The 26,959-nt window shown below is 49.5% G+C and overlaps 1 long non-coding RNA gene across 1 annotated transcript; it reads left to right on the forward strand.

Moving 5' to 3' along the window:
* The first annotated feature begins 501 nt into the window (after positions 1-501).
* LOC130855975 (uncharacterized) lies at positions 502-11,595 on the forward strand. The gene is made up of 3 exons (XR_009054407.1): positions 502-790; positions 8,764-8,995; positions 9,888-11,595. It is a non-coding gene; the product is annotated as an uncharacterized LOC130855975 (long non-coding RNA).
* The last annotated feature ends 15,364 nt before the right edge of the window (positions 11,596-26,959 follow it).

Raw genomic sequence — 26,959 nt, forward strand, 5'->3', positions numbered from 1 at the left:
TCCCGCTCCCTGCTCTTCCTCTGCCGACTCTAACGGCTCTCCCCGCTCTGTCAAAACTGAGAGAAAGGAGGTGACAGAACCAGAGTTTAAACGGTGCTCCGACACAGGTCAGAACACAGCTCTGCTCGTAAAGGCCGGGGCCCTTCTCCCTACCCCCCGTAAGAACAACTTTGGGTTAAAACACAGAGGGACACCCCATCCCCCCGGTATGGAGTCTCCGGGTGCCCGACGCCATTGGCAAGGCCAGGTCGGGTTTCCTTCTGGAGGACCCGGGATCTGGGCTGAGGCCAGGATGAAGCAGGGAGGTGGGGAGGCAGGGCAGAGGGAAACAAAGGTCACTTATTTCTGACAAAGAAGGCATCTGTCCCAGCGTGTGAAGCCTGAGCTTTCACACAGCACTGGCCATTCACGGCAGCCCTGAGCTCACACTAGCCAACGAATCAGGTCCAAATGTCCCTCAGAAGTCTGCCTCCACAGTGCCGGGTTCTGAGTCACCGCCGCCGGGACGGATCTCGGGGTGAGACGAGGGGTGAGGCCCCCAGCGCCAGGCAGGGGCCCCCAAGCGCGCCCACGCACTGCTGTCTCCGACTGTAACAGAACATGAGCATGCCTTGGTTTGTGCAACTTGCATCCTTCTCTGAAGAAGCCTGGGGCTTGTCTGCCCTCCACCATAGTGAGTGAAACCAGAATGTCCTGGCTTCGGAGGCCTGGTGGAAGTGACTAAGCCGGGGTTTGCAGCCAATGGTCATGTCCGGTCATCCTCATCCCAGAAACCGGCACAGCACGTGAGGTGATGATCTCGTCGGTCCATCCTTTGGTTTTCTGCCCACTCTGCTCCCCAGCCCATTCCCCAGAGGTCTCTGGGCCCCATGACACCTTCACCTGCAACCTTCTGGTGCCTTCTAAAGGGGAGGGGCTCATGGCCTGGGTTACGGCTTCACATTGCCCCAGGGAAGGAAGCTACCTGGAGAGGAGGGGGAGCAGGGCTAGGTGAGGCAGGGTAGCCCCTGGCGCACGTGGCTGGAGGCACTGGCAGGTGCCCACGCTGCAGCTCCAGGGCCTGGACCGGGAGCGCCTCCCTACGCCGTGCGTCCTCGGTGCCTCCCCTGCCTCGCCCTGGTCCTAGCCTTGGTGTGGAGGATATTTCTGACCCTGAAGGAAGCCGTTCACCTCCCTGGTCACAGGCCCAGGATGCTTTTTTTTAATTAGAGTATTAGAGTAGAGTTGATTTACAATGTTGTATTAGTTTCACGTGTACAGCACAGTGATTCAGATATATATATATATATATTTTAGATTCTTTTCCATTATAGGTTATTACAAAATATTGAGTAGCGTTTCCTGTGCTGTACAGTAGGCCCTTGTTATGTATCTTTCATGTATAGTAGTGTGCATATGTTAATCCCAGACTCCTAATTTATCCCCTCCCCTCCACTTTCCCCTTTGATAACCTAGTTTGTTTTCTATGTCTGTGGGTCTATTTTTGTTTTGTAAATGAGTTCATTTGTATCTTTGTTTTTAGATTCCACATATAAGTGATATCATATATTTGTCTCTGTCTGACTTACTTCACTTAGTATGTGAATCTCTAGGTCCATCCACGTTGCTGCAAATGGCATTATTTCATTCTTTTTTATGGCTGAGTAGTAGTCCATTGTATATATGTATCACATCTTTATCCATTCATCTGTGGATGGACATTTAGGTTGCTTCCATGTCTTGGTTATTGTCAACAGTGCTGCGGTGAGCACTGAGGTGCATGTATCTTTTTGAATTAGAGTTTTCTCTGGAAATACCCAGGAGTGGGATTGCTGGATTATATGGCAACTCTATTTTTAGTTTTTTGAGGAACCTCCATACTGCTCTCCTTAGTGGCTGCACCAATTTACATTCCCATCAACAGTGCAGGAGGGTTCCTTTTTCTCCACACCCTCTCCAGCATTTATTATTTGTAGACTTTTTGATGATGGCCATTCTAACCACGGTGAGGGGATACCTCATTGCAGTTTTGATTTGCATTTCTGAATAATTAGCAATGTTGAGCGTTTTTCCATGTGCCTGTTGTCTGTCTATATGTCTTCTTTGGAGAAATGTCTATCTAGGTCTTCTGCCCGTTTTTTGATTGGATTGTTTGTTTTTCTGTTATTGAGTTGTATGAGCTGTTTGTATATTTTGGAAATTAATCCTTTGTGGTCACATCACTTGTAAATATTTTCTCCCATTCTGTTAGCTGTCTTTTCGTTTTGTTTACGGTTTCCTTTGCTGTGCAAAAGATTTCCAGGATGCTTTTTAAAAAAAATACCAATGCTTCACCCAAACAATTAAATCAAAACCTTTGGGTGTGGACCCTGGGCTCACTCACTGCAGGTGAGTTTGTTGTGCAGCCGTGGTCGAGAGCTGCTGGTCTGAGGGTTCAGCTAGGCCACAGGTGATGGATGGATGTTCTGCTGATGTCTGCTGCAGTCTGGCCAGGGCTCAGTGGTCTCAGCAATGACTTGGCTCCCTCAGGACTTTCTCTGGGTTCCACAAGGCCCAAGGCCTTGCTGGACTTCTAGGCAGACTTACAAAGGAAGTCTGATGTTGACTACAGGGCCAAGCAACCCCACTCCTAGCTCCCCAGTCAGACTCTCAGCTAAGTTCCCTATCAGCCTCTAGGAGTCCCAGAGCGTCCATGCTGTGCTGCACCTCCTTTCCTGTGGCCACAGACACCTGCGTGTTGGTGCAGGGAAGGTGTGGGGTCATCCCTGCAGACTCTGAAAAGAGGACTAAGTACCCTCCTCACCTCAGCAAACACGTCTCCCCCAGGACGGGAACCTGGGGTAGGGAGATGCAGACACGTGCCTGTCTGACTGCCCTCTGCCTCCCCTTTCCCACGATCTGTTGGAAGGAGAGGGATGGGCTCCCCCCTTGCCCTTCCTGACTCGGAGGGACTGGTAAAATTCTACGGTCGGATCCTCCAGGCCTTTAGAAAATCCTCTCTCCCTAGCACTTGACTTTCAAGCCTGTGGTCGTTCTCGTGACTCATGAAAATCTGACGTGACGGTGAAAGCCCAGCAAAGGCAGAGGCGGCCCTTCCCTGAAGCATCGGCACTCCCTGCTTCGGGGAATGGGAGGCCCCGGAGCAACAAGATGTATAGCTACAGAAACACTTCTAAACACATTTCAGAATAACACTATCTCCACATGTTTTGTGCTGAGATTCAGCACTTTACATAGAGTCTTGGGGCGCACAGGCCTCTTCCTGGGTCTCCTGTTATCATTGTCGAAGCATTTGAGGAGGCAGACAGAAGGGGGGCATTTCCATTCCCGTCTCATATTTGCACAGTGAGACGGGAGAGAATTAAGTGAATACGGAGGCCCGCAAAGGGCAGGGGTGGCGTCGAGCGGTCAGAGGGAAACGAAAGCTCCCACGTGGGTCTCGAGGTTCTGTTAATGAACTTAAAGTACTGGGATCCTTAAACCACTGAGTAGGTCTAAGATATTTTACTGAGACAATGGGCGTCTTTGACTCAGCTATGAAAACTGGAAAGTGCATAACCCATCTCTGCCTAAGCCTGGGTGTACCGTCTAGACGGACTCCACGCGTGTAGGTTTACCCGACTCTCCCCCACGCCACCTTCTGTCCCCCCGTCGGTCCCTCTGCAAACCCTCCCGTCCCAGGTTGGTGCAGGCTGATCTCGCTCTCCCCAAACACCTCACCCTGCCTCTCATCGCTCGCTGCCGCCCCACCCTGCTCCCCTGCCCTCCTGCGCATGGCCTGGCAGGGCTACGTGCCGGCCTGCAGGCCCCATTTCTATAGCTCTGCAAACACCACTATGCCCTCTAGGCTCCTGGGAGCTCCGCCTGCCCTCCACAGGAGATTACGCGCCCACAGTGAGCCAGCGGCCCAGCTGGGCCCCAAGCCCGAGGTTCCTGGCTGAGCCTCTCTCCGCCGGGGCCTTCCCCCGTCCCCTCCCGCTCCCTCTCCTATGGAGCCCCTTCTCCTCATTTCCCCAGGCCACAGGTAGGCCTCTGCCCCCACATGGGGCTGTCAGAGCCCCAGTGTGTCTCCTTCCCTACCCGGTCCCAGCTCCAGAGCTGTCCTGCCAAGTGCTCTTGGCCTTGATGGTCGGCTACCTCTATGAGGCAGAGGAGCCTGTGTCTTGGCGGTGACAGTAGCGTTCCGGAAGACGGGGGTGGGGGTTGGGGGGGAGTGCCTACCTCCGCTCCTTGGCTGTGACCCTGTGGGTTCTAGTAGGGAGAGCTGAACAGTTGCCAAGACGCACCCACAGGCCGGTGCCTACACACGCCGTGAATCACAGCTACTGTACGCGGTGCTGAGTCACCGCCAGGAATCTGGGCAGGCAACATGGGCCTACTTTTAAAAGACCTGCTCGCGTACTCAGGCTCTTACAAAAGGCTTGACAGCTACTGCCAAGAATAGGTATTGGTTCAGGTCTCCAGGGCTGTTGCAGGCGATTCCTCTGACGAGGGGCCTGGGTAACACACGTGCAGCCTGCCTGTCACCACGGGAGGGGCTGGACTTCTGCGAGCACGGCACCCCCAGCCGCCACGGGGGGGGGGGGGGTGTCATGGACCCCACCTTTGCTTCTTGAAGGGATGGATGGGAGCTGCAGGAGAAGCCCTAACACCAAATTCGAAGAACAGAGATTGCGTCTTTGTGCCAACTATTCTCTGTCACTTAATGTCATTCCCATTCATGGGAAGCGAGAAATCTGGTGCATGCGACTAGCCAGTTTGAATTTCCAACTTCTTGGCAATCCAGGGATTTTTAAGGCCTCCGTAAACAAGTCTCCAAAGCCCTCCCTCTTTTGGTGTGGAATGCCCGCTTCAAAAGCTTCTAGTCACGGGGCGAGCCTTTCGCAGGCTCTGGACTCCAGGCCTGGGAGCTAGCACGCTCCTTAGAGGTCGTGTCCTCCAGTGTGCTTGCTGACGAGCTCATGGAGACTCAGAGCAGCGACTGCACTCGCCCAGATCGCAGAGACAGCGACCAGGTGGCGGCCCTGGGGTTAGCTGTGGGGAGGGGACGATGGACAGACACAGCCTCTGCCCTCAGGGAGTCCCGGATTCTCCGGGAAAGCAGTCCTTTGTTCAGAGAGCAGTGACACAAGGTGGTACGCGTTTAGACACAGGAAACGTTGACATGACGTATCACGGGAGAGCAAAGATGCAAGATTCCTCCTGCACAAGCAATCAGGACAGATATCAGGAACAGTATTAGAGCTGATCTTCCAGAGATGGGTTGGATTTGGACACTCAGATGTAGGAGAAGGGGGACGGGGTATGCAGATGGAGGAGATAGCTTGACATGAGTTGTGGAGATGGGCTGCCCAAGGAATGTAGGCCAGTTTGGCTGTTGTATCAGATGCTGAAACCCAACAATGGGGGTGGGGAAGGGAGTAGGTTGAGGGAGGGCCAGATGATAGAAAGTCTGGAATGCCAGAATGCAGGATTTGGACTTTATCATCACCGTTCCCGTCTCAAAGCACCAGGTGGCGGCGTGCCAAGTGTTTTACTGAACAATATTAATCACGTAACGCAGGGTCTGCCCTTTCTAGGAGCTTGGAATTCAAGACAGAGAATGAAATTATGGACAGATATTGAAGGCATAGATTAAACATATACATAAATCAAAAACTATTTAACACATAGGTACTTAAGTGCATTTAATGAACAGGTGAGGGAAGAAGGAGCCTTGGGACTTGTTCCTGGAAGGTCTCGCTTTCTCCTCAGCCTCCCCTGTGCTCTACGGCTCTGGGAAAGGCCCAGAAGAACCAACATCAGTCTTAATATTAGACATTGGCGTCATGTGGCTTTGTCTTCCAGATGGCTGATTTCTGGCATGGAACTATTCCTTGAGTTTCCCACTCATTCTCATTGATTGATCCAGTTCTCTTCTACATCCAGTCCTGAGCTCATAGCACACAGGAGACACAGCTTAGAGAAGGCAGGGGACAGGGATCAGGGCCACTGAGTACAGCAGTTCATGTTCACCACTGCATAAGAGAGAGTAAGCGGGGACTAAAATCCACAGCTCCTCCTCTTGCCAAGTCAAAGAATGTGGGTTGCTGTGTCTTCCTGGAGCAGGGAGTGCCTTTTCCTAATGCACACAAGTGTGTTTTATGGGCCTGTGGCTCTGACAGGGATATGGCCAAACAGCTTCTCTATATAATCCTCTCCAGCCTTACCCTCCCCCCAAGACCTCCCACCACGGGACATGGAAACACTTCCAGCCTGATGCCCTGGGCCAGGTGCCAGCTCAGCCACCCAGATCTCCACACTGGACCCCTGGCTCATTTTCTGCCTTACGTGGCTGAAAATTTGAGAAAGGGCAGAAGAAAATCTTTGCTTAAATATACCAAAGACTGAGACGCGTCCACACACATGCTCTGAGCACCTGTGGGCCGAGGCCCGTCCCCAGACTGTCAGACAGGTCCCTGGCTCTCCTGGTGCGCTTGGCCAACACAGCACTTGACACTTCATACATTGTAAGTGTTGGAAGTACCTCAGAGTCCCCAGTCAGCAGAAATCACTCCCCACCTCCTACCCCCACACACACCATCCCTGACGAAGGCCACCCAGCCTTTCTCTGCCTGAGCACTGTAAGTGGCCTAGAGCTCACTGGCCTCAGATGGCCCCGCTCACTGCAAGGGAGCTCTGGCTGTGTGAGCCGTCTCCTCTTTTTGTTCTGCTGCAATTTGACCCCTGTAACTTCCACTGTTAATTCTAGTTCTCTCCCTTGTTGCCGTAAAGATTTGCAGGTAAGAAGAAAAGAAAGAGAAAAAATGACACCTCTCCACAAAACAAACAAAAAATTACCTTTTCTCCCCCTCACTCATGTGTCTCTGCACCAGGAAGTCAAACCTCTAAAGCACAGAGAGATTCTCCGGGGCCTCACTTTTCCCCTGCAACTGCTCAGATAACTAGTCATTAGAAATGAACACCATGGGGCTTCCCACATGCTGCGGAGCAACTAAGCCTGTGTGCCACAACTACTGAGCCCACATGCTGCAACTACTGAAGCCCGCACGCCTAGAGCCCATGCTCCACAACAAGAGAAGTCACCGCAGTGAGAAGCCCACGTACTGCAAAGGAAAGTAGCAACTAGAGAAAGCCTGAGTGTAGCAACAAAGACCCAATGCAGCTAAAAACAAACAAACAAACAAATAAACAAATAAATTTTTTAAAAAAAGAAAAGAAATGAACACCATGCTGGCCCACTGGTCCCCCAAGTCATTCTCCTGTGTCTGACTTCTTTGCAGACTCCCTGTTTCTGGCCCCACACGACCAGTCTGCATTTCATTCCAAGCTGCATTCCTGATTTTCCACTGGGTCTTTAACAAAGCAAGACACTTGTAAGGCCACTCAAGCAACAAGGATGATGGGGGCCCAAAATAGGGTGCTGGCGGGAGAGAGGGAGAGGAGGAAACAGGAACAAAAAGCAGTTTGAAAGGCGAATCAACAGAACTTGATCTGGGTTGAGTGGTCGGTAGAGACCCAATGTGGCAAAGGGAGGAAAGAATCAAAGAGAAGTCCTTCATGAGAGGGTGGAGGTCCCATGGGTGAAACACAGCTGTCCAGAGGACACGCGGACTGGAGCGGATAATGAGCGACTTCGGTTTTGTGTGTTTTTGAGGTACCAACTAGACATGAAGCTGGAATTGCAGGATTGGTTACTGGAGACACAGGACCCAATCTGATAAGACAACTGTAATAGTGGCATGGAACTCTGACATGATGGTGGGCAAATGAGGGTGGGCAAATTCTTCCTAAGGCCAGTTGCTACCTCTCGTGGCTATTTATGTCAAGACAGAGGCCCATTTGGGCCTCCCTCAGAGCTGTGAAGAGGCAGAAGGAAAGAAAGAGAACCTAGTAGGGTCTAGGAATTGTGCCAGGGCTCTATGCAAGCCACATACCCTCCCCACTAGATGTCGAGCCTGGTGCTGTCCAATGGAACTTTCTGTGGTGATGAAAACATTCTCTGTGGCTACTGAGCACTTGAAATGCAGTAGTACAGCTAGGAAACTGATATGTAATTTTATTTAAATTTAATTCATTTAAGTATAAGTGTAAATAGCCACACATGGCCAGGAGCTACCATTTTGGACCGGACAGATCTATTCCAACCTCCTCAATTCACACGTGAGGAAACCAACAAAGTGACTTTCTCAGCAAGATTATTTTCCCTAAAATATGAACTAATTTTCATACAACTTTTTTCCATGTTTGAGTAACGCTTTTTGTATAATTGAGGCGAGGTGTGCTTAATAGAAATCCTGACATGGTTAGAATTTAAGGCCTGAATAACAAGAAAGATCTTTTGAAGAATGGAGGGTTTTGCTAAACTTTTACATTGGTTTTTAATGTTAGGGTCAACTGGATTATTTTTTATTAATTTGAATCTCATTAATACTAATTCTGATGAAACTGATAACCTTGATTGAACACTGACTATAGGCTAGGAACTTGTATTAGTTATCTATTGCTGTGTAACAAAATACCCCCCGAAACTCAGCAGCATTTATTATGTCACAGTTTCCGAGGGTTAGTACTCAAAGAGTGACTTGGCTACGTGGTCCTGCCTTGGGGTCCCTGAGCTTGCAGTGAACATGTCAGCTGGAGCCGCTGTCTCTGGAGGCTTGACTGGGGCGGGAGGATCTACTCCTAAAACGGCTTACACACACAGGTGTTGGCAGCAGGCCTCCGTTCCTTGCCTTGAGGGCCTCTCCGTAGGGCTGCTCACAACATGTGATCTTCCCTCAGGGACAAGGGACCCAGAAGGAGCGTGACCAAGCAGGAAACCTCAACGCCCTTTTATGAGCCTGCCTTAGAAGGGACACACCATGACATGTACACAGAGCACTTCTGACGCTGCACAGGAGGAGACTACACACGTGTCAGCGTGAGGAGGCGGAGATCACGGGGGGCATCGCGGAGCCGGGCTGTCTCAGCGCTTCACACACACCACCCCGCTCCAGCCTCGTGAGACGAGCAGGTGAGGCCATTATTTATCCCCTTTACAGATGAGGTGACTAAAACTCACAGAGGTTAGGCGACCTCCCAAGGCTCTCAGATGACAAACAGCAGAGCAACGTCTCTCCAGGTCTTCTTAGCAAAGGCTGTCAGACCTCCAGAGTTGCACTGCCAACCACAACATGCTCCAACAGGCATCCTTCTTGATCCATTCCGTTGGCTCAAGGCATTTTGCAGCTGCTAAATCTTTATCAGAAAATTCAACACTCACTCCTGACTTGTTAAAAACTTTTTTTTTTTGGAACTAGGAGTAGAAAAATACTTCCTCAACACAATCAAATGCAACGCACGCAACTCATGACAATAGCAAACACAATACTTAACTGTAAAGCATTAGACATAATCTCATTAAAATCAAGAACAAAGATCTTTGCAATTACTACTATTCTTTAATGATGAGAAAATCTGATTCGTGCAATAAAATAGAAATAAGAAGTAGAATTCTTGGAAAGGCGAGAAAAGTATCATTAGAAACTCCCAGAGAATCCATTGGAAACACCAATATTAAGGAGATTTCAGCAAAGGGCTGGATCTGAGATACATACCTCAGAGCAGTAGCTTTCCTATAGTTCAGCAGCCACCAGCAACAAGATGCAACAAAAATCCCCCTCATCCCCCAGCCCCCTGGTGTCACTCTGGAGGCAGTGGCCTGTACTCATTCTGTGGCCAAGCATCTGTGCCTTTTTCGGGCCCACGTGCAGGGCAGAGCGCCTGAATATATGGGGGTGGGGAGGACTGCAAGTCCGCTGCAGGAGGAGTCCTCAGGCTGGAAGTTTTCCGCGTGGGTCTACGGCTGTCTAACACCCTGAGGAATGACAGGCAAGACTTCTGCCACTTTGGCTTTTCCTTTGCAGAGAAAAATAAAGGACAGGAGACAGGACGCTGGCAGGGGCTGGACAGGGTCTCATGATAAGAGCGGCCAGAGTGGAACACGCCCCTGGAGATCCTGAAGGTCCTGAATCCTGAAGATCCAGGTTGGGTCATGGCTCGGACACTACTCACGTGAAGCAGCTGTGCACCTCTCCAATCTCCACGTTCTCTACCGGTGGGGCAAAAAGGGGATCTGCCTACCTCCTAAGGATTGTGGGGAGGATGCAGTATGATAAGGAGCAGGGATGCACTTTGCCAACTAAAGTGCAATGGAAACAGAGAGCAAGACGGCTGGTATTCATGAGGGCTCGGAGCCAGCCTGCTGACAAAGCCACGGGCTGTGCCAGCTCTCTGACTGGTCCCCAGGTCCCCAGGGTGCATGTGACCCAGCTGTAACACTGTACTGAGGTCCCACACAGGCCTCCCGCTTGGTGGACTGACCACACTGGCTGCTTCAAATGCCCTAAAAACAGGCACAGGAATGCAATGATCTCACCTGTGTTTACCTGGGCCCAGTTTCCTAATGTATAGATAGGCTTTGATGTCTCTGATGAGTTTGTTTGTATTGCAACTTCTTTGAGGACCCAGGGTCAAAAGGCATCACCTTCCTTTCTAACAGGGAGATGGTAGCACATCTCCTGGAGCCTCGGGTCAAGGCCTCCTGCCCCCGTCCATGTTTGGGTCTGGCCCACGAGAGAGCCAGCAACCCGAAGTAGGGTCCCAGGGACGCAGACACACTCCCAGGAGTGGGCAAACCCTGTGAGGCTGGGAGAGCAAGGGTGGAGGAAGAGACGCCTCCGTGGTCCTCCGAGTACAAGCGGATAGGCAGGGGTTGGGGGACACAGGACAGGTCAGGGAGTGAAAACTTGGAAGGATAGAGGGAGAAGCTCTGGGAACAGTGGCCCCAAAATGATCTATTAGCATCTTAGGTGTTTGAGAGTAACTGCCCCGCCCAGAGCCCCTGCCTTTGGGGCCTCCAGGAGGTACCATGCTGAAAGCAGCCAGGGTTTCCTAGGTGAAGTACGTTGCCCCACTGTGTTGGGAGATGGGGAGATTGTGCAACAGCTGACTTCAATTACTAAGTCCTCTCTGCTGAAGAGAAGCCATTCCCCCAGCAGACTGGGAAGTGTTTACATCTACTTGGGCGCACGCGTGCCCGAGGGGGAAGGGCTTTGCTCAGGAAATGGACTGGTGGCTCCCCCCACTCCTGAGGTGACAGCAGAGGCCCCGCCCTCAGCCAGGGCCCCAGGGCCCCGACCGGCCCTGCAGGGTGCAGCCCCCGCGCCCCCGCAGGCTCCTGACTGGCGGATGCCCAGATGTGCCCGAGGCCACTCCTCCCCCGCAGCTCAGGCGGCCCTGGCCGCCTGGGGCCGCAGGTCTGTGTCGCGGTACCGGGGGGAGCAGTGGGGAGAGGCTGCCCTGAGCTCCCAGGCCTTGCCTGCGGCCACCAGTCCATGGAGTAGGGAAAGGGCTGGCGTAAACTGCAGCCGAAGGCCAGCGGTCCCTGCACGTCCGCCCAACCCACTTCTGGAATGGGTCCTCCGAGCATGACAGTCTGCTAGTAGCTGAGAACTCAGGAGCCTCCTCAGCACAAAGACTCCTGGGCGCCAAGTGCGCGGGTCTCCCCGGGGAGCCCGCTGGTCCTGCCCACCCGGGTCGGGCTTCTCCCTTCAGCCTCGTCTCCCTGGAAACCGCGTGTCTCCCTCGCCCGCGCCCGCGGAGGGTCTCCTTCTCTGTCTGCAGCTGCCTGCCCACAGTTCTGTCCTTCTCCACTCCTGTGTGTGTGTGCGCGCGCGTGTCTGCTTCTCCGGTCTCACTGCACTTCTGTTTCTGTCCCTCCCTCTCCCGGCTTCTCCGGCCTCTCTGGCCCTCCGTCGCCCTGGGCCTCCCGTTCAGTCTTCGTCTCTGATCCTCAGTGCCTCTTGGCCTCCCTCTCACCAGCCCTCGCTGTCTCTGTCTCTCTCGCATCCCTGAATAAAGCTGCCCGGACAGCACCTCCGGCAGGACCCAGGCCCTCCCCGGGGCCCCGCAGAGCAGAGCAAGGTGGACGCGGGGCCAGGCCCACTGTCAGGCCGGCACAACGGCGTTGCTGAAACTCGCCCCCCGGCCACGCGGAGCCGGCCCGTGGCGCCGGGGCGAGCCGGGGGGCCCCGCAGGCTCGGGGGTGCTCGCTTAAGAAGGAGCAGTACCTGCCGGCGGCTCGGCTCACCCTGGGAGATGCGGAAAGGCCGCTACGTGCTCTGTCAGCAAATCCGTGAAGCCCTGGGTCTCCCTCCCAGAGAGCTGGCGTGCTCATTCTTTGCATCCTTTGGTTCTTCCAAGTGGCAGGAAAGACCTTCAGAAACCAGTGTCTGAACAAAATGCCAGGTGGAAAACCACAGGTTTCTGCTTTCTCTGAGTGAGCTGGGGACAGTGGAGCTGGGGCTGGAGATGGATAAAGAATTAATGAGGCTATTATATATAGCAATGCAGAGCCCCATAACTTGAAAGGCTTGAAAGGGCAGCTGGGTCCAGGGCTTCTGACTGTATGCACCTGTGGCCAAGTCATCCCCCCCACCCCCACAAAAAAAATAGCCACCCAGCAACCAATATATGAATCAGAGTAATACTAAGGGCCGTTTCTCTTGGCTCAGGGTACTAACTGCCACTCTTTATATATTATCTTGGTCAATCCTACCGAAATCCTATGTAAGTAGTCATCTCTCCATTTTACAGATGGAGAAACTGAGGCTCAGAGAGGTTAAGTGACTTGCCTAAAGTTACACAACTAGTGAGTAGAAGAGCTAAGGTTAGAATCGAGGATGTCAGACTCCAAGCTGCTTGCCTGCCCCATTGTCACCTGAAGAAAAAGTTTTAGTCAAATGGAAATGGTTCTTTTCATACCTGAGTGTCCTTTCTGTGAGTGGATCAGAACACAGAAATACTTGAAGGCGATTAAGCACCAGGTCAAGCGCACCTCTCCTGCCTGCCTTCCAGGCAGCAGGGGGCTTCTGAGCACGTCCAGGAGCAGTGCTGTTCCCATCAGTCCAGGTAGCAAAGGCCCACAGTGACATCTGTGGAGCTTCAGGAAACGTTCCATTTGCTGCATCTTACCAGTGGTCAAAGCAAAGACAGGACAAAAACAAAAACCGGATATTAGAGGCTTAAGAAAAATGTGTGGAAGAAAGTTTTGCAACAGATAAAATTCTAGTAATTTTTCCTTTTCTTCGAATTGGGACAAAACTGACATTATTCTCATCTTGTGGCAGGATACTTTTTCCACTAGATTTGACCCGAAGGTCTGCGAAGGGAAGGAAGAGCTCCCTGGGGACCTCCTCCCAAATGTTAACACCTCCTCTGATCAGCAGTGATTAGGAGGCTGGCATGTGCCTTACAGTTCTCAGGTCACAGAGAAGTTCAGACACAAAAAGGTTAAAAAAAAAAAAGACATTTGGTCCATCTATCACAGACTCTCCTTTACTTCTTTCAGTGGAGGGAAGAGTCCCATTCACAGCCATTGCTTCTGCAAACAAGGGGGGAGGAGAGGGTGGCCGGAAGGGCAGCCAGGCAGCGTACCATGCCGCACCCACTCAGGGACACTTAAACCTGCTGAGGCTCTTGGAGCTAATCTCTCCCTGCAGTGACCTCGTGGGGACAAGAGGTGTGTGTCTGGTGCCAGGATGAGGCTGTGGCTTCACACAAAAAAGTTTATGAGGTTTAAAAGAATCCATTACTCTAATAATACAATAGTGACCCAGAGAATAGTGACCCAACTGGATTTGGGCTCAACTGCCAATTTGGCCGTCTTTGACGTAAACTTGATTCCTTTCTATTCCACAAATATTTCCTCAGTTCCCACTGTGTGCCAGTGCTGACCTAGACACAAGTCAGCCCCAAAAGGGCTTATTCACTCTATGAAGGGAGATCAAATAGGTACTCATTCAACAGTCAATAAATGTCTTTTGAGGGCCTACTATGTGCCAGGCATTCAGAATGAGGAATTCCTTAAAAAAGCTTTTTGGAGGAAGTTTGATTGCAAATTTGACTCTCTTTTTTGTTCAAATAAACCATACTTAATTTAATTTCATGAGCAAGTCCCTATTATTTAGGGACTTTAAAAAATGTTAAAGCTTTTTCATTTTAATTTTTAATGTATTTCCTGCTAGGCTGTAAGCTTCACGGGGGCTGGGCTACGGACGTGCCTTGTGCACAGTTCATCTCCAGTGCTGAGATGGCGTCTGGTCTAGTGAGTAGTCTAGAAAAGCATGAAGCTGGGGAAGCTCCTGGCCTGCAGGGGTGGACATGAGATGGAGAAGGGAAGAGGAACAGGAGGCCTACTCACTAAGTATCCTACAAGACAGAGCGGCAAAAGTTTTCTAAGAGAAATAGCAAAGTCAACCTCTCTCTCGCTCTCTCTCTCTCCCTCTCTCTCTCTCTCTCTCACACACACACACACACACACACACACACACAGAGTCAATTAAGGGCATAGGATGAATTGTGGGCTTCATACTCCCATGGCTCGCTGAACTGGCCATAGTTTTCAAAGCTTTGAACCATCAAATAGCACATACATTGATTGGCTTTCTCAACACCCACCTCAACCTCTTTTTTCTTGCCATCTCTACCATAGAGCCTGAAAAGCTAAAATACTTAACTTCCCATCCTCCTAGGCAGATAAGGATGGCCTCATGGGATGGTCATCCCTAGCCAGATGAGATGCTGGCAGATGTCCCTGGAGGACTACCCTTTGAGAATATAAGGGCAGATATCACAAGGAGAAAGTGTTTGCCTTTTTGCCTTTCATGTAGCCCCACTTCCTGCCTGGAATGAGGGCTGGAGGTACAGCAGCCATCCTGCAACCATGAAGATGAAAGCAAGTCAGGCAGGGAGGCGGTAGGAACCTGAGACGGCTCACCACTGGGCTTCTCTCACACGAGGGAGAGATCCCTTCCTTTTTCTTGCCATCTCTACCAAAGAGTCTGGAAAGCTAAAATAATTATTCAGGCCACTTTAGTTGGTTTCTTTTACTTGTGTCTGAGCACAAGCTTGATAATATGTGTAAAACCAGCACTGTGGACCACCCTCACGTGCTTTGCATTCATCAGCCACCACGCTGAGAGGCTCAGAGAGCTACCGTTCACAGAGCATTTGCTTTGTGCCAGAAACTTATTTACGTGTATCTGCTCTGCACTCCTCACTTATCATCAGTCCCGTTCTAGAGACGAAGCAGCAGGTTTGGAGAGGCCTCGTAGCTTGCACACGTCTGGTAAAGGGCAGAGCTGCTAGCTGAGCTCTTCACCACTCACCGATGACATCTCCTCCCAGTCTGTTCACTAAAGTCATTCTCCAGGGGTCGCCCCCAGACCTTCAGCATCAGTTCCCCTGGGAACTTGTAGAAATGCAAAATCCCAGTCCCCACCCCAGACCTACGGAATCAGAATCGAGGGGGCGGGGCCCGCACTCTGTGCTTCAGCAAGGCCGAAACGGGATTCCAGTGTGTGTTAAAGCTTCAGACGCTCTCTTTAGAATATGTGAGGAGCCTCCGTTGTCCTCTTTTGGACACTCCTTGTTGCAGCTCCCAACAGGCTCCTCCTTGGATTTTAAATTCTGGAGTCCTTTTTTGATCCTGGATCCTGGTTGGTCTCTGCAGCTGCCTTCATGCAGGAAGAAAAGGGATTCTTTGCTGTTATAGCCCCAAGTCCACCTTGGCCTCAGAGCCATAGCACCTAAACTCAGCGGTGTTCCAAGATCCCACGTGCAACGTCAGGAACAAGCCCTCCTAACCTCGGTAGCCCAGCCCCGCTGTCCCCAGGATGGATCGGCTCACGTGCTGCTCCAGGCTCCCCGCTCTCTTTTCCGTACGTGCCAAAGCGTCTCCCAGATTCCACCTTGGGAAGCTCCACCTGGAGCTCCCTCTTCCCACCAGGGCCTCTAAGGGCCTCTGGAATTAGGGCCTGGAGCTAAAGAGGTGCTTCTAATTTCCAGGATTTGTGACTTTTTTCACAGACTCAGAGCTAGAAGGGGACTTTGGGACCATCCAGTTCAATCCCGTGATTTTATCAAAAGACAGAGGCTGGGACTTCCCTGGTGGCGCAGTGGTGAGAGTCTGCCTGCCAATGCAGGGGACGTGGGTTCCATCCCTGGTCTGGGAAGATCCCACATGCCGCGGAGCAACTAGGCCCGTGTGCCACAACTACCGAGCCTGTGCTCTAGAGCCGGCGAGCCACAGCTATTGAGCCCACGTGCTGCAACTGCTGAGTCCCACGCGCCTGGAGGCTGTGTTGCACAGCAAGAGAGGCCGCCACAATGAGAGGCCTGCACACGGCAACGAAAGGCGGCCCCCACTCGCCACTAGAGAGAGGCCGCGTGCAGTAGCGAAGACCCATTGCAGCCAATAAATAAATAAATAAACAAATATTAAAAAAAGAAAGAAATATATATTTTTAATATCTTAAAAACAAACAAACAAACAGAGGCTGAGGGAGTAGAAGTGATGTTTATCAGTCAGATGGTGGAAAGATGGGGTAAAGCCCAATGGAGTAGAAATGGTAGATGTATGTCCCGAGTCTGCAGTGTGGGATGCGGCGTCTCTGACACCCAAGAGCAGCTTCATGTCACCACCTCAAGACACACACCTACTGACTGAGGCACAAACAGGCCCCAGATGCTACAGCTCCTGTTGCACAATGTTCATATCAAACTCTGGGCTAACCCACACTTATGGATGCTCCTCTTGAGGATGGAGAGAAACCTCAGACCAGCAGAGTGGAAAAGGGAGAGAAAGACAGGGCTACTGACCTGGTGGAAGAGACCAAAGGATTTTCTGCTTGCAGTGATTTCCTTTGAATGTAAACTGGCCCAGGTTTGAGCTCTCTCTGGGGAACATTAAGGGGATATTTATGATGTTGATGGGGTCAGGAAGAGAAAACTGGGGACCATCAGTAAAGGACCTTTAAGGGAGGGGGAAAGTGATTGTGTTTGTGTTCTCCAAGGCCACGTGGAGGATACATTCACGTCCTTCTGCAATGGCTACTGCCATGTTCCGTTAGCACAAGTTTTCATTTCTCAAGGTAACAAAGGCAAGGCAACGCCAACACCTCCAAGGTGAGTACCAGCAGAGAGCCCCTGTGGGCTCTGCAGGAAGGCTCAACAGAGGCCAAGGTAATTTACTAAAATTGTGCCACACGTAATTTTAAAGTGCTATGAACATCTGAACTCTTGTTTCTGGGTAGTTTATCTAGTGACGTCTCTTGGCATTCACAGGCAGCCAAAGTCTTCCTGAGGAATTTCCACTAATCTCTTCTCCAGGAATAGACCTTGGCTCCCAGGGCGGTGTCAGTGAGTTCAAGGCATAGCTTGACTTTAGCCCTAGCATTGCCGAGGCAAAATGCCCTGGCTGTAGGCAAGTGGACAGAGATTTGTAGAGCCTTTTCCAGGGTGACTGCTGTGGTCTGTGAGCTTTGGAGTCTTTCCTGATCCTGGGACGTGGGGACGAGAGGTTGGGGGGGAGGAGGTGAGAGCAGGGAGAGCAGAAACTCATGTACATGTGCTCAGCCTCAGCCACTCTCTGACCTACTTCTCCTTCCTCATCTACCATTCCTGTGGCAGCTTTCCCACCTCGTCTGCACTTCGTCTTTATGCCATACAGACTTAAGTTATTTGGGGTGAAATGTTGTTGGTTTCCAGACTCTGATTCTCCCTGGGAATGCTCTTCAACCAAATAGAAAGTATAATTTGTAAAATACCCCATTCAGATTTGCTTCACAGTAACACGGAAGGGGAGAGCAATGGGGTTAAGATGGAACCGGACTGCCTCTGAGCTGATCATTGTTGGAGCTGAGTGACGGCATTGTTCACGAAAACCAACAGGTGGAAACAGCCCTCGTGCACATCAGCAGAGGAATGGACACACAAGATGCGGCATATACGTACAGTGGACTACTATTCAACTTGAAAAGGAAGGCAATCCTGAGACATGCTACAACATGGATGACCTCTGAGGACACTAAGCTAAGTGAAATAAGCCAGTCGCAACAAGACGAATACTGTATAAATCCACTCACAAGAGGCACCTATAGTAGTCAAATTCACAGAGACAGAAAGTAGAATGGTGGTTGCCAGGGGCTGGGGGCAGAAGAGGGAATGGAGAGCTGTTGTTTAATAGGAACAGAGTTTCGGTTTTGCAAGATGAAAAGGGTTCTTGAGATTGGTTGTCGAACAACGTGAATGGATTTAACATGACTAACTGTACACTTAAAACGGTTAAGATGGTAACTTTTATGTTATGTGTATTTTACCACAATTAAAAATTAAAAAAAAATTTTTAAGGTGAGTGATGGTCACAAGAGTATTCATTATACTAGTCTGTCTGCTTTGAACACGTTTGGTATTTTCTATAATGAAAGGTTCCACATGTTCAATATACAATAGCAACAAAAGCTATCAAAAACACCTAGTAATACACTTAAAAAGAAATACGCAAAGTCTACATTTAAAATACTATAAAAATTTACTAAAGGACATAAAGGAGTTCTTGAATAAGTAGCTGTCTCGCTCCTGGATGGGAAGATGTAATTTAGAGTCACGTGCAACCCCTCCGCATTTAGCCCAATCCTTTCCGAAAAGTCAATAAGGAGCTGTTCCAAGGAACAATAAGCTGATTCTAATATCCATCAGGAAGAGGAAATGCATAAGAGGAGGCAAGGTAAATTTGAAAAAGAGAAAGAAGAAGACATGCCTTACCAGAGAGCAAATTTTACTTCCATGTTATGATATGAAAACTCTGCGGTAATTGCAAAGGAACAGACAAAGATCAGAAACCCTGACAGAGGGTGAAGAAACAGGATTCTGGGATGGAAGCATCTTAATGTGTCTCCTTTCTCCCGAATATAATGCCAGCTCATACCCACCCACCTCTCCCGAGCCAAGCAGCTGGCAGGAAAGGGCCTGGAGGGAAGGGGCAGGATAGTTGACAGGGCGCTTTCTTCCCCTAAGCGCCTGGCGTTGAGATTCTGAAGGAAGCATGACTCCGGCCATGTGTACATGCTCGAGTCTCCCTGACCCCACCCCCCAAAGCTAAGGAGGAACAGAGCAGGTGAGCTGAGGGTGCTCCTATGAGACCCAGGAGCAGAGAGATCCTCCTCCTGCCTCAGCAGGGGACTGCCTATCTGTCTGCCCACTTTTACACAGGCCTCCTCCATGACCAGGTCAGTTTTCCAGCCCCTGAGCCACAGGGATCAGGTTAAAAAAGGAAACAACACACCCAAGAGGCTGGTAGCCACGAGGAGAGAAGCTCATCAAACTCCAGAACGGACTTCCAAAGAGCCGCCAGAGGAGACAGATGACAACTTCAACAACAAAAACAGCAACAAAAAGAGCCCAGTGAAGTTTTCCTGAAACTAAAAAGCAAGCTTTTTTAACCAAAAAAAAAAAAAAAAGTATTATTTAAGGGGAAAGATAGAATTGAGACTTAAATTAGTGGCTTGGAAGAAAATGTGTGAGAAATATTACAAACCACAGGGAATAGTACAAAGGAGTTGAAACCATGAGGGAAAATGTGAGATTTTGAGGGCAGGTCTAGGAGACCTAACGTGGGACTGAGTGAGTCCTAGAGGACAAAAAGGACACAATAAGATAGTGGAGTCATATCTACAGACTCTTGGGGTCAAGAACAGCCGCCCAACAGTCCTATACCTAGCCAAGTCATCATTCACCCGCAGAATTAAAATATATATATGTATGTATGTATGTACGTATGCATATATATATATACTTACAAATATGCAAGTATCCAAAAATTATAGCACTCTCTGAAGAAAATAGTTTCAAAAAGACTCCGGCCAAAATCAAATGGGTTAGAGAAGAGAGGAAACGGGGAGCAGTAAATCATGTTTCCTTATATATACATAATATAGACACATGCACATGTGTGTATACATGCTTACCTGTATACACACACACACGTGTATATATGTATACGTGTACGTAGATTTATACACATATAAAGTTCAGTGTAGAGGGATACTGATAGACTGGAAATATGTAATGCTGAATAGGAATTCTTAAAATAGAGATGAAATACTGCAGAGTCAATTTTAATAAGATCTGGAAAGAAAAGTACTAGGTTATTTCAGCAAAGCCTAGGAGCTGGGGGCAGGGCACGCAGAGTGGAAGCATCCCAGAGGCTCTCGGGCTAAGGAGGCAGGGCGGGAAGTAGAAGTATGCTAAATATCTCACCGGCCGAGTGAAGAAGCACCTACGTGGGAGAAGTAATAGGGGAGGAGACTATTTGAGTGCGAGAGAGAACATCTCATTTTCCAACAATAGTGAAGAGATAGAGTTTGATTATGAGCACCAGGAAAAGGAGGGCAGATAACCATTAACGGGGCGGCAAGACTGCCGGGAAACTTCCCCACTGACAAGGGCGGAAAGGAACAGCACTTTGAGCAAGCTGGTAAATTTAAGGGAAAAGAAAAAGAAAAAATCATAACAAATGTAAGGTAAGCCAGGAGGAATTAAATCAAGTATATTAGCTGTTACACTAAGTGTGAATGAACTGAATTCGCTCTTTAAAAGATATAATCTATACACTGGGCTAAAAGAAAACAAACCCTCAAATTCTATCTTAATGCTGTTTATAAGAAACATACCTTAAACAAAGTGATTAAAAAGAAGTCCAGAAACAGGTCCACAGAGATAGGGAATTTTGCTATCTGATAAAAGTGGCATTTCACATCATCGGGGAATGGACGGATTTCATAAACAGTGTTGGGACAACTAGATATATATTTGGGAAAATTCAAAGTTGGATCAAAAAGAAAATATTTGTAGCAAACTAGTCACCCTCAAGAAAATTAAAAGATAAGCAAGACAGAGAAAATTTTTATAACATGTGTTATTCATAATAGACAAAGGATTAATATTCAGAATTTGTCCAGATTTCCTACACATCTTGAAAGAAAAAGACAAACTACCCAATGCAGCGATCGGCTAAGGATATGTACATTTCACAGAAGAAGAAAGCCAAATGGTCAATAAGCCCATAAAGTGATGCTCAACCTTCTTTAGAGCCAAAGGGGAAATGCACATTAATATAACGCAGTGTCGTTTTTCTCTCATCAGATTGGCCAAAGTGTTAAAGATTTATAACATCAAACGATGGCAAGGGTTTGGGGAATTGTAAATGCAGTCTCTTGGGAAGTCAATTTAACAACAGCTAATACAATTTTTTTGGCTTGAATCTAACGCAATCTTAAAAATGCGTTTCTTTTGACTCAGAAATTCTACTTCATCTTTATTCTAGAAGAAGGCACATATGTGTAAGGAGACGTATATAGCAAAATATTGGAAATAACGCAAATGACCATCAATAAAGAGAATGTTTAAATAAGCTGTGGCACACCCAAGCTATGGAATCTTACAGCTATTAGAAAGAATGAGTCACCAGATGTCTAATGTACGGAAAGATGAGAAGATACTTTTGATATATTGTAATGTGAAAGAAGCAGGCTGCAAAATTATTTATATGGTATACCTCTATGGCAAAAACAAAATTCCACAAAGCTAGATTATACCTTCATCGCATAGGGACATAAACTGGGATTGGAGATCAGCAAAGGGAAGTTTAGTTTTCTCTATCCTGTTTGAGTGTTTTACATCGGAATGTAAGCATGAATCACATGTGTGTAAGTTAAATATATACTTAACCGGTAACGAGAAGAGAGACCTTCCTGCTTTGAAGGGCAGACGCATTCGTGACTCCGCCGGTGAAGGCCCACTGCAGGCCGGCGGCTGCGCAGAGAAAGCGCCTCACACCACGCAGTCCTGGGGCGCTCAGTCCCGCCGAGCAGCTGAGACGCGAAAACCGACCCGTGAAAGAGGCCCGCAGGATGCCACGCGAACCACAGGAGGCACGTGAGCAAATGCTCAGGGAGTTCCGAGAGGAGATGAGCTCCCGGGGAGGAGCTGGGGAGAAAGGAGCAGGAAAGGCTGCGTGGAGAAAGCAGCCACGTGCGTGCGTGCGTGTGTGTGTGAGTACGTGTGTGAGTGTGAGTGTGAGAGTACGCGTGTGTGAGTACGTGTGAGTATGTGAGTACGTGTGAGGTTGTGAGTATGCATGTGTGAGTACGTGTGTGAGTACGTGTGTGAGTACGTGTGTATGAATACGCGTGTGAGTGTATGAGTACGTGTGTACGTGTGTGAGTACGCGCGTGTGTGAGTACGCATGTGAGTGTGTGAGTGTGTGAGTACGCGTGTGTGAGTGTGTGTGAGTGTGTGAGTACGCGTGTGTGAGTGTGTGTGTGAGTACGCGTGTGTGAGTGTGTGTGAGTGTGAGAGTATGCGTGAGTACGTGTGAGTGTGTGAGTACGTGTGAGGTTGTGAGTATGCATGTGTGAGTACGTGTGTGAGTACATGTGTGAGTACGTGTGTGAGTATGTGTGAGTATGTGTGTGTGTGAGTATGTGTGTGTACGTGTGAGTACGTGTGTGAGTACGTGTGTGAGTACGTGTGTATGAATACACGTGAGTGTGTGAGTACGCGTGTGAGTACGCGTGTGAGTACATGTGTGAGTACGTGTGTATGAACACACGTGTGCGAGTATGCGGGTGTGAGTACACGTGTGAGTATGTGTGTGAGTGTATGAGTACGTGTGTGTACGTGTGTGAGTGTGTGTGAGTATGCGTGTGTGAGTACGTGTGTGTACGTGTGCGTGAATACGCATGTGTGAGTGTGTATGTGTGAGTACGTGTGTGTTTGTATGTGTGTGTACGTGTGAGTACGTGTGTGAGTACGTGTGTATGAATATGCGTGTGTGAGTACGCATGTGTGAGTACACGTGTGAGTATGCGTGTGAGTGTATGAGTACGTGTGTGTACGTGTGTGTGAGTGTGTGAGTACGCGTGTGAGTGTGTGTGTGAGTACGCGTGTGAGTGTGTGTGAGTGTGTGAGTATGCGTGTGTGAGTGTGTGTGAGTGTGTGAGTACGCGTGTGTGAGTACGTGTGTGTGTGAGAAACACACGCACCTTGACAGAGGTTGGGAAGGAGTGGCCGGAGGTTAGGGTTAGGGTTCGGAAAGGAGGGCCCGCAGTGGAGAAGCGACGTGTGCAAGAGCAGATGCGGAGAGACCTGGGGAGACGAGAGGGAGAACAGCAAGCGCCTGAGTCTGACCAGCCTCGGGGTGGGGAGGGGAAGTAGCGGTGAGCAGTGAGTGGTGCAGCTGGAAAGGGGAACCAAGGCAAAAGCGTCCATTCATTTAACACTTCCTGAGTGCCAATGAATTTCACAGCCTAATGGGGGGAGAGGGGAGAGCTTGTCCGGGACAAATGATAAATACACGATTATATGTTTAAAAATTACTGAAACATTTTCTGTACACCTGAAACTAACACAACATTGTTCATCAACTATGCTCCAATTAAAAAAAAAAAAAAGACCTTGGGAAGGCCAGCTGGCTGGAGGGAGCAGATTTAGGAGTTCCAGTTTCTGGGTGGAGGATGAAATGAGGGAAGGATCCGTCAAGGAGAACACCTGGTGTGGAACCAGGGAAGGAGAGGGGCCTTATGGAATCTCTTGGGATCTCAGCGACACAGGCAAAGATCTAGGGAAAGGTGCCAGGACTTCAGTTACCCAGGAAGGTCGCAAAGGGGCCAACAGAGGAATCGCTTGGGTTCTGGTATTTCCACCTGAAACCTGGGCTCCTAGGCTCCAGGGTGGCAGCCCACCTGCTTCTGTATGTGCAGCGGGCGCTGGCTGTGCAGCGCTGTAGCTCGGCGCCGACCGGATGCGGCAGAGACAGGAAGAGAGGCCCTCACTTACAGCATGGAGGAAGGAGGGGTATGCACTGGACATTCAGGATATAAGGGCTGCTAGGTAGTGAAAGGAGGGACCACATTCTCCGTTTTGGGGTCATGTCCAAGGTGATGGTGCCCGCCCCTCGACGTCCCGGTGTTCTCCACCGGCTCCTCCCCTGCGGCTTGCTTGGGAGCCCGCTCCTCCCAGGCCACAGGGAGGAGAAGAGGCGCACACACGTCTTCCCGCCTGCGTGCAGGTTCCGGACTTTGCCTTAGGGGGCTGCTGGTGAGTGGTGAGGGGCAGGCACGTTTCACGGCCCCAGATTAAAGGCGCCTTCCGTATGTGCTTATGTTTTATGTCACGCAGATTTCATTTTTCTATGAATAACATGCCAACAGCGTTAGGCAGTCAAGGCCACCCTCACCTGGTTCCGTATGACCTAGCTGTGGCTGGTGTCTTCAGTACGTGCCACCCTTCTCCATCCTGCTCCCTGCCCCAGGGGCTATCCCGCAGGAGCCCCGGCTTCCGTTGGGTTGAGCTATTGGGGAGCTCCAGGGGGGGACCTGAGGCGGCGGGGGGAGGGGAGGACAGGGTAGTTTTTCCTCGGCTCTAAGTGTGATTCTGGTTTTTGAGACCCAAGCTTATAATTTTATTGGTCCTCAAATACCAAAAAATCACTAAATGTGGAAAAATAACAATATTTTTCTGTTTTCAGCAGCATACTCTTTGCCTCTTCACCTGACAACTTTGTAATAACATTTTCTAGAGAAAGAAAGGAAATATAACCCATTCTTTCCTCTAGTGGGTTTGATTGAGATTTGGATTTTTTTTTAATATGAGTAATGTAGAACCATTTCAGTTTCACAACTCATCATTTGTAATATCATGTAAAAATCTGAGGTGACTGTCCCATTTGGGAAGATCTCTATCATTTTCTTCCATATATAACTAAGATTTAGAGCATTTCAAAATTTCTTGCACAGGAACTCATCTGAAATACTCTTTGCAATGCTGAGACTCACAAACCAGCTTGTCTTTGGACGCCATTACAGTGGCAGCATACGGTGAGTTCTATGTTACCTTTTATAGAGGGTGCTGTGTGATTTCGCCCAGATTCCCTTGTGGAGCCAGTGCAGCCACCCCTCAGCTGCTGGAGTATAGGACCTGCTGAAGCCACAAGCTGGGCAGCTCTTCCCAGTCCTGCCCTCCTCATTTCCTTACAAGTGTATCTCCTGAGCGCTCTCCACAGTAAGAAAGTTACATGCAACTTTCCATTTCCAGGAAACCCCATCTAGGACATCTTCATAGATGTCAGGGTTTTGTATGAAAGCAGCAAGAAATGTAAATCTTTTCCCAATGAGTTCATATGCTTTACTTCTCTTCACCAACAAGGTTATGGAATGATCCACGGTCCTCTACTTCTCTTTGCATTTTCTTTCTTGGTCTTAACAAATTGCTAATTTTGATATTATCTGAAATTGTTTTATGCCTGTAGGCTATAAACACAGGAATCGGAGAACTAACATGTGAAATTCCATTTAAAAAGAAATAGTATGGTGCGTTTATCGTTGCATGTGCTGCGTTATATTACTAACAACGAGAACTGAATTCTAGACTTAAAATTTTATGTCTGACGATGGGCCACAGACCAGCTTCTGGTTCCTCACACAAACCTCTGTTCTCTTCACTACCCACTTACATCCATGCTGGGCACCAAAGGACACGTTCTTATTACAATGTGACCTCTCTGTACCTTCAAGTCATGACATCAGGTGAGTTGGTGGTAAGAGTATTCCTGGAAGCCATTCCTACGTGAGGACAACGAGCGGTGAATTAAATATATACAGAGTGACTATGAGCGACTTAAATATATCACACTAAGCCCAAACTCATCTCCTTAACCAGATCTTAAAAATGCCCACGACGCCCCCAAAGCCACCCAACATAGGATGTGTGTGGTAGAGGGAAACTAGGATCAAAAATATCTTACTTTTGCAAAATTTACCAAAAAATTTTATAAAAACATGGGACATATGAACTTTGCTAGGGTTCCTTCCCAGGCCTGGGAAGGGGCCTGTGCAACTCCGAACGCTGCAGCTTAAACTTGACCAGTTTCATCGTAAATCCGCCCCTGCCTGGACCTCTCCCTGCAAGTTTGCCTCGGGCTTGACTGAGGCCTCTGTTCTTCCAAGGCAGCTGTTCTACCTGCCACTCTCCGTTCTAGTCATTGTCTCTCTGTGCCTAGAGGTGTAATGTCTTGGCTCTTACGGAGCCTGGTTTACTGTGCTGTTCTTTTTGGTTCTCCTACACCCACACCTTTGCGAATAAACCCTTTTCAAATTATCCCATCTTGGGTGTGCCCTCTGTTTCCTGTTGGGACCCTGACTAGTCATCACTTCCTCCTCCCTAACAAGACCTCTGTTCCCCTCCAGTTGTCCCCTGATCCCCCCTTCCTCACCCACCCCAGGGCATCCATTCTCCCACAGCTGGGCTTACGCCATCTCCCTGCCTACACGTCCTCAGCAAACCCTGCCCATTCTTCCAGGCCTGGCTCCGCCCCAGCCTCCTCCCCAGTGGGAGTGGTGTTCAGGAAGCCCCGCAGGGTGAATGGATGTTTGGATATCATCTGAGAAGTGTCTGCTTTGCAGGAGCTCCTGGGGAGGGGGAGGGGCTCCTGAAGATATTGATTGTATAATTAACCCTCAGAGAAGGAGGCTCTTTACATTTTTCCAGGAGACGAGACTCCGTGTTTATCACTTAGGGAGACCCTGTCAAAGTGAGGACGGTTCCTTCCAGCCCCCTGGTGAACGGGGTGGGATTCCCTGTATCTGTGAGTGTTTGAGTGATTAAAAGAGAAGCTGGCCAAGTTCCCTACACAAATCATTTCCAGCCACAGTGCCTGAGAGACTCTGCTGGAATGCAGGGCGGGAACACAAATGGATTCTCGCTGGGTCTGTCTTGGAGGAGAGTTATGTCAGACCTAGAGAAAGGGCCTTCTGGGAGAACAGACCAGAGAACGTGGCACTAATCCCAGGGGAGCAGAGACCTGATTTCCTCTCTCAGGTTCTGTAAAGTACCTCATCGCAAAAAGTGTTGGGAAACAGCCCCTGCCTGGGTCCATGGGAGCATGTCACGGCCCCCTCCTAGAAAAAGGAGACCAGGAAAGAGGTGGGCTCCAGGCTTTTTGTTGCAGGGGGTGAAATAGTCTGGATGCTTGTTGGCTGCCCCTGCAGGAGACGGCTGTGGGGCCATGCATGTTACTGAGGTCAGAAAATGGGGCAGA

Source organism: Hippopotamus amphibius, chromosome 6 (assembly GCF_030028045.1).
Source record: "Hippopotamus amphibius kiboko isolate mHipAmp2 chromosome 6, mHipAmp2.hap2, whole genome shotgun sequence".
Taxonomy (NCBI): domain Eukaryota; kingdom Metazoa; phylum Chordata; class Mammalia; order Artiodactyla; family Hippopotamidae; genus Hippopotamus; species Hippopotamus amphibius.